This window comes from Phymastichus coffea, unplaced genomic scaffold (genome assembly GCF_024137745.1).
Source record: "Phymastichus coffea isolate CEN01 unplaced genomic scaffold, Cenicafe_Pcof_1.1 PCOF00004, whole genome shotgun sequence".
NCBI lineage: Eukaryota > Metazoa > Arthropoda > Insecta > Hymenoptera > Eulophidae > Phymastichus > Phymastichus coffea.
The window spans coordinates 5,406,782-5,414,991 of NW_026706815.1; positions in this window are offsets into that span (position 1 = coordinate 5,406,782).

Below are 8,210 nucleotides of genomic sequence, written 5' to 3' on the forward strand. Positions count from 1 at the left end.
TCTCTTCGCTCTCCTTGTCGTTTCCCTTGTTGCAATCTGGGCAGAACTTGCGACTAAAACCCAGTTTGCCACAAGCGGAACACTGGAGAGGCTTAGTAAAGTCTATCTTCCGCCTCTGCCCTTCTCGCCGCTCGCCAGGAGACCTGGAAGAAGGAGAATTTTTCCTTCCTCCACGCCATCGGCTCTTACGCTGTTCTGGAGGGCTTGCTTGCTTGTCAGCGGCCAACTTGCGCAATATCCGCTCGATGCCCTCCAGACGTTCTTCCATCTTCTTATCAGAAGTGGAAGCTTGCGTAGCCGATACCGATGCTTGTTCGGTAGGCCTCCTGACGGGGTTCTCCACACCCAGTCCGCGCTGCGGATCTCCCTCCTTCTTCGCACGCGCCTTCCCTTCGCTTGCCATTGCAGCGGTTTAGGATTTACTACCAGCCGTTCTTTTGCTCGGCTGGTAGGCGTGCTGAGGGAAGATCGTCGAGTTGGGGTCAGCGAATACACGTGGACGGCGACCATAAGATAAGGTGTTCTGTACCTCGGTCGCCCTCCTGTTGAATTCGCGTATCGACGTCATCTCGCTCCGACGCTGCTGGATTTGGATGGTTGGAAGGAGGTTTGCATGGAGTAGGTCTAATAACCTCTCCAAGGGCATGGGTGGTTCTAGTCGATTGACAAGAGCCACCAGGTTGGACACGTAGTCTCGCACTAGTTCGTCCTCACCCTGGAACCGGTTCTGGGCTTTCTGCAACAGCCTTTGTTGCTGTTGCGTACTTGTGCCAAACCAATCCCGGGCGTCCGCGACGAACTCGTCATAACTGAGCCACTGGTACTTGTTGTTATCGTACCAGGTCCTCGCGTTACCTTCGAGGATCTCTGATACGGAACAAAGTACTTCGTCGTCAGTTAGTCCTGCACCTACGCGCAGATCCTCCAACCTCGACAGAAACGTGTCTACGCTCTGTGCCCTACTGCCCGCAAACCCCAATTTCCATCCGCGGACAATTTTCCCAACATCTCGGGTTGTGGAGAGCCCTGAGAATATCTGATGTCCGGTGCCAGATGATCCGCTTCGACTCCTCTGTCGAACGGGTGCGGATCTCCCATAAACTTCAGAATCCTCTTCACCTCCTCTTCGTTGGAGGACTTCCGGTGTGGTGACGTCCCTTCTCCTAGGTATTGGTCTTGGAGGAGCCGGTGTACTCCCTGGAATCCCCGAGTCGTAGTGACAGGTGTATGTGTCCTGAAATTCCACATTACGTCCGGAGCGCGGTTGAACCGAGTCACGCTGAGAAGAACGGTTAGCACTGGCCATATCATGCATTGCGTCTTCCAGCTCTCGAATTCGTATGCGCATGTCCTGCGCCTCGCGCTCCGCACACACCTGTAATCCCTGCAGAGTCTGAAGGGTTTCTAGGATTCGACCTACCAACTTTTGGTTATGGTCTATTCCCTCCTTCAGATACTCTATCTCTCGTAAGGCTTCACTCAAGGATAATTCTTCCTGAGGTTCCTTCCGAGTGCAGGATTCCTGCGACCTGGGGTCCGGATTGCTCCGTCTCCTCTCCTCCTTCTCCTGCTCTTGCGTACTAAGGGCCTTCTGGATGAGTTCATCCTCTTCTTGGCGGCTGGCTTCACCCTCAGAGTCCTCATCCGGGCAGGTGAATGTCCTTGACATGTCAGTCAATGATATTCCCCCCCTATTGATGATCCTGAGGGGATGGTCGCTGTTATCATCCGTGGTGGAGTTTTCCAACTCGTCACAGACTGTGTCGGCCACGCTTGTCGGGATCGCCTCCTGCGCCCCGCTACCTCTTTGCTGTGCGTGGTCTCTTGGAAATCTGTGGCGGTGTACTCACCCAGCAACCATCTCCCAAGCCTAGCCGCCTGTTGGATGACACTTCCATCCTTGCGCAGCTCCAAATCCGCAAAATAATGTTCGCGCTGTACGGAGGTCAGCTCTAATGCCCAATTGTCGATTTGAGCTGACAACAGAGCCATCTTGCCTCCGCACGGGTGTAGGATACGGTTGAGGTTTAAAATTTCGGCCTAATCGACCACTACCGCTTCCTATCACCCAAGGTCTGAGCGGGGTGTACACTGTTTAGTGTCAGTACTTTTAATACCTCCTTTTATGAGGCCTTTTAAAAGGAGATTATGAGCGCGTGCAGTCTCCGCAAACTTTCTATAAATATTATAAAAATATCCTACCTAAGGTCGGAGCCTGCTGTTTGCTTGCTCCGCCTGGCTACTATTTGGACTGCACGCTTGGGTCGCGCTCTCTGCCTTATCGTTGATCAGGTGCTACCAACCCCCCTTTATCCACCAAACTATGGCTGAAATGGGTTAACACCTGATTCTCCCGTACGATCTGAAATCACTTCGACCTACCAATAATTATCGCTTTCGGCCCTTTTTACAATAATCTTAACAATTTTTAACCAAAGGTTCGAAGTGGTTTCGTTTTTTCCCCAGAAGAGGGCGTACCGCTCACGATCTCGCTCTACCACCCGCTCAAACCTTCCTAAGCGCTCGCGCAATCGTCTCTCTCTCTCGTGCGGCGATTACCTTCGACGCACAATCCTATTCGCACGACACGGGTCTTAATACCAGTTGGGCGCCATGTAACGGGGGGGATAAACCTGCAAAATGAGAAATTTATTTAAGAGCAAACTCCCACGATGCAGAGCAAACCGCCGCTCCGTTAACACGTATGTTAGTACGTGTATTCGCCTTAACGTTAGCTGACTTAACTTGGTTGTCTTCGATCAAGCAGAGTTGAACTCACCTTAAGTCACGTGCCTTGTGACATACGATGAGTTTCAAGTGTAATCGACTTTGCTCCTAATACACTTAATCCCCTAGCTATGATCGGATTAAAACTTAAGCCTATTTCAATTGTTTAAACTACTAGGAGAAATCATATGACGAAATCGGCGAATAATTTTGATAGATTTTATTAATAAAAATCTCTACAGTCTTTATCGGGCCGAAAGACTGACGCACGCGAACAGGATTTACAATTAAATGACTTTCGGTGAGAAAGAGAGAGAGAGAGAGAAGATACGAAAATTGGCGCGATCTAACGCTCGGCGCGAATACAAAATTATCAACGCTAACGCGGCTGAACAAAATAATAAATATATTTAGACACGCGATAATAAAGGGAGGTGCACCTACCCTGCGGTGCAATTACGGTGATCAGCCGTAATTGTTGATGTCAGCAAAAATATCAACTGCCTCCGGTCCTAGGTTATCAGCTGTGCTGCCTCGTACCACCTATCAGCTGCAAATCTGCTGCTACCAAAACGCTGCAAGCTGTAGGTCTCGTTGTTGCACTCACGCGCGTAATTATTATGGACCAGTAACTATTAGTCGGCGAGAAAAAACAGTGCAAATAACTTCGGCGATATCTACTTGTCACAACAGCTGAGACGTAACTGCTAATTTGAAAGATCGCGCGCCCCCTCTCTCTCTGAATTCTTAGAACTAACGCGCGAAAATCAGAATCGCGAACGGTTCGATTAATTGAATCGACTACCGTTGCAATTTATATATATTGTAAATTTTTTTTGGAGAGAAGATAAATTTTCTAGTGGCTAAAATTGGTATGGATTTACAGGTAATGTTTTTTTGTATAATACTTCGTGTGCTGACATAAATCGCAACGATTTATTGTTACAGCTACTTTTTTACGAAGTTTGTAAATATAAAAATTTTCCTGTAACATTTTTGTGAATTTTCTTTTTCCAATATGATCATAAACTTCATGTATTTCTTGGATCAATTCTTGAACAATTATTTCTATCAATAATAATTTATTATTAATTTTGTCTTTTTTATATACTAAATTGTTATAAACTATATATCTATGATTAAAATTTTCTTTATTCCTTAAGTTTGTATAAAACCATCATTTTGTTGTAATGACTCCATATTCTTGAAATCTTTCATTAAATCTCGTGAAGGTTCTTTCATCAACATAGCAATCTGAATGTCATCCGTATAGTTATTACTGCAGTCTGTGATATGTCTAGATAGAAAATCAGCGGCTTTATTCTTATTTCCTGGTAGATACTCATACGTAATGTTGTAGTCTTGAAGAAACAAGCACCACCTCACTAATCTCGCATTTATAAATTTACAAGTTGTTAAGAATTTCAACGCTTCGTGATCAGTACGAATAATAATTATTTCTTTTGCACCTCTTAGATATGTTTCTAATTTTAAACATGACCAAGCTACAGCTAATAGAGGTTTTTCAGTAGTAAAGTAATTTAATTCTGCTCCGTGTAGAGTTCTAGATATAAATGTTATAACTTCTTCATCACCTTCATTATTTAATTGTGACAAAGCAGCGGCTATAGTATGATAACTGGCATCAGTTGTTAATATGTAAGGTTTATTAGGATCAGGAAATTTTAAAGTAATTGTATCAATAAATATTTTTTTCACGTTATTAAAAGCTGTATCATGCTCAGGTAACCATTGATAGCCTCTACTCTGTTGCAATAAATTCATTAAAGGTCTACATATTTCAGCATAATTTTTTGTAAATTTTGTATAGAAATTAACAAATCCAAGGAAGCTTTGCAAGCTTTTCAAATTTTTTGGAGCTTTATAATTTTGAATTATTTCTAATTTACTTTTTTGAGCTTTTATACCTTGTGGAGTAATAATATGTCCTAAAAGTTCAATTTCTTCTTGAACTAATTTAGACTTTGAAAATGTCAATGTATAATTATCTCTTCGACAACATGTAAATAACGTTCGTAAATGATAAATATGTTCATTGAAGGTTTTAGAAATACATAGTATATCATCCACAAATGGTATAATGAATTGTTTTAAATCGCCAATTGACAGATTTAAAGCTCTTACTAAAGCTGCTGTACTAGTACATGTACCGAAAGGAACTACATTAAATTCGTAGGTATTACTCGATAATAAATGCTGTATATTTTTTACGTTCTTCATCGAGAGGAATTTGCCAAAAACTACTTGTCAAATCAAAACTAGAAATAAACTTTACTCCGAAACAATGTTGAAAAATATCATCCATATGTAGTGGGGCTTCATAATCTTTAACTAATTTTTTATTTAATTTTCGAGCATCTAAGCAAAATCGCACTGATCCGTCTTTTTTAATGCTTATAACAATTGGATTAATATAATTACTAATTGATCGACGAATAACGCCATCTCTTAGCATTTCTTTGATTGCAATTCGAACATTTTCTCGATAAATTAACGGTATAGGGTACTGTTTTGAAAAATATGGCTCTTTATCTTTTAAAATTAATTTATGAGTATATACTTTCAATAAACCTAATTTTTTACGAAATACATCTCTAAATTCGTACACAAGTGAAGCTATCTCATTTTTTGAGCATCGGTAAGGTTAGAGCTTTCATCAACTTTCTTATCAATTTCCCCTCGAGTTAGATTTTCAGAATCATCATTTGTGATGCCTGCATCTATTTCATTACGAGTTAGATCAATGAGTGATGGTATGTCATCCCCAAAATCCGAGACAGTATCATACTGAATAGTTAAGCTTTCATATGTACTTTCATCTATAAATGCATCGTTATATTTCATGTTTTCCAAAGTATTATTAATTTCAAAATAAATTTGCACATCATATGTGTCAAGTTTAAGCTGTGGCGTGCGCTCTCTCATCAAATGTTTGGCAGATGTTCATACTTTCTCTCAACAAACATTGTAAATCTCGCAGCCACTGCCGCGACGGTCCCGCGCAATAAAATAGAAAACGTCTGGCCGCCGACGCGCCTGACCCTTTTTTATAAGCTCGCAATAAACCGTTCTTTCGGCTGCCCCGCTGTTTTGAGAAAACGCACGCCCGTCCCTCGCTAATTACCCTCAGTCCCAGCGACTGTTTTCCCGCGCCCCGCGAGAGGGACTTTTCCCTTCCACCTCGCTTTCGGCGTTAATGAGTATACCTCGCTGGGGGTGTATCGTTACTCTCGCTCGAACTGGCGACCCGCGCTGATCTCGGCCTCTCTGCCTGATCTGCTTGTCCGCGTTCTGCCGAGTCACACAATTGACACTAGTGACCTTCTGTATTAGTTTTAGTTACTTTGAATAAATCATTATTAAAGCTTATATTCACCCAACCAAATCTCCTCAAATTGGTGACCTCGACGTGATTAAAGGGTGAAAAAGTGATTAAAAAACTATCAAGTGCCTCGAGTGACATATTTTTTGTTTTTTTTGTGTCCGCGTGCCGTTATCAAAAAGTTTGCAACATGCCTACCACCGGCACCCGCACCGGCACTGGCGGTACCCCGCCCGTCAACAATGAAGTCGCCCCGGTAACCACCGCCGGTGCACCCGTCGTGAACGTGCACGGACGGTTTCGTGCACCTGCATTCACCGAAAAAAGTATCGCTCTGTACTTTGCGGTACTCGAGGCTACGTTCGAGACCTCTGGCATCACCGACGAACAGCAGAAGTACTCCAACGTCATTTCAAGCTTGCCAGCAGCAGCTCTGCAAAAGATGGAGGACGTCGTAGTGACACCACCGCCCCAAAACAGGTACACTGACTTGAAAAGCAAGATGATCGAGCGCTACACTGAGTCAGACAGTGCGCGTGTCAAGAAAATGCTCGAGGGCGAGCAGATGGGCGACCGAAAGCCATCCGAGTTCTACAGATGCTTGAAGTCCCACGCTACATCGTCTACTACCGATGCATTTGTCGTGCAGATATGGAAGACTCGATTGCCATCGAACTTGCAAACAGTGCTAGCAGCTACACAAGAGACTGACGTTAACCAGCTCTTAAAACTTGCGGACGCCGTGCATGAGGTGAGCCCGTCCAAGCAAGTCAATGAAGTTAACATCAACGCAGTCTCTGACAGTGCAACGCTCGCAGAACAAATAGAGAGGATGATTGATCTAAGGCTGAATGCGTTGTTACAAAATCGCAGCCGCTCGCGTACTCGTGGACAAAAGCAGAATGCCAAAAGTCGTGCTGCTACGCCTGCCTCTGGACGCAACGATTCTACAGGAAGATTGTGCTTTTACCATCAGCGTTTTAGGGAGCGCGCTACTAAGTGTCGTGACCCGTGTACGTGGACGGGAAACGACGCGCGCCATTAGTGAACGCGGCAATCACTGATGGACTAGAAAGTCGCCGTTTTTACGTTAAAGACTGGAACTCAGGTAGATCATTTCTTGTAGACACTGGTGCTGATTTGTGCGTGTACCCGCGAAAGTGGCTCGATAAAGAATTTCAAAAAAAAATTGAAAAGTGCGAGTACGAAGTTTTTGCGGCAAACGGATCGCGCATCTCTACATACGGAAGCACACCGTTCAACTTAAATTTATCGCTTCGTCGCGAATTTAAGTGGTCGTTCGTTATTGCCGACGTGAGTTCCGCTATAATCGGCATTGACTTTCTCGCACACTACGGCTTACTCATCGATCCGAAAAATCGCACATTGATCGACAACACGACTGGCTTATCTGCGCGCGGATTTTGTGCTAGTAAAGACACATCCGTCGTCAAAACAGTGATCGGTACCTCGGCGTATCATAAATTACTTGCGAAGTACCCCGATCTGACTCGCCCGCCTGTGTTTTGCTCCGACAAAACCAAGCATCGAGTGCAGCACCACATCAAGACCACGCCCGGCCCTCCTGTTCACGCCAAATATCGCCGTCTCGCCGGCGACCGCTTGAAGCAAGTCAAGGCCGAGTTCGACTTGATGATGGAACAAGGCATCATGCGCCCTTCGAAGAGTCCCTGGTCTACGCCCCTGCACATTGTGGCCAAGAAGGACGGTAGCCCCCGACCGTGCGGCGACTATCGTGCGCTCAACGCTCGCACGATCCCCGACAGGTACTCTCCACCGCACATCGAAGATTTTTCGCACAATTTACATGGCAAGACGATATTTTCGAAAATCGACCTTGTACGTGCGTTTCATCAAATACCGATCGCTCCAGAGGATATCGAGAAGGCAGCGCTTACCACGCCGTTTGGCCTCTTGGAGCCGTTAATGATGATGTTTGGCTTGCGCAATGCAGCGCAAACTTGTCAGCGTTTCGTCGACGAAATTTTACGCGGACTTGATTTTGTATTCGCGTACATCGACGATTTTTTGATTGCATCCGAAAACGAGGAGCAGCATCTCGAGCACATGAAAATTTTATTTGATCGCTTATCGACTTACGGCGTTGTAATTAATCCGG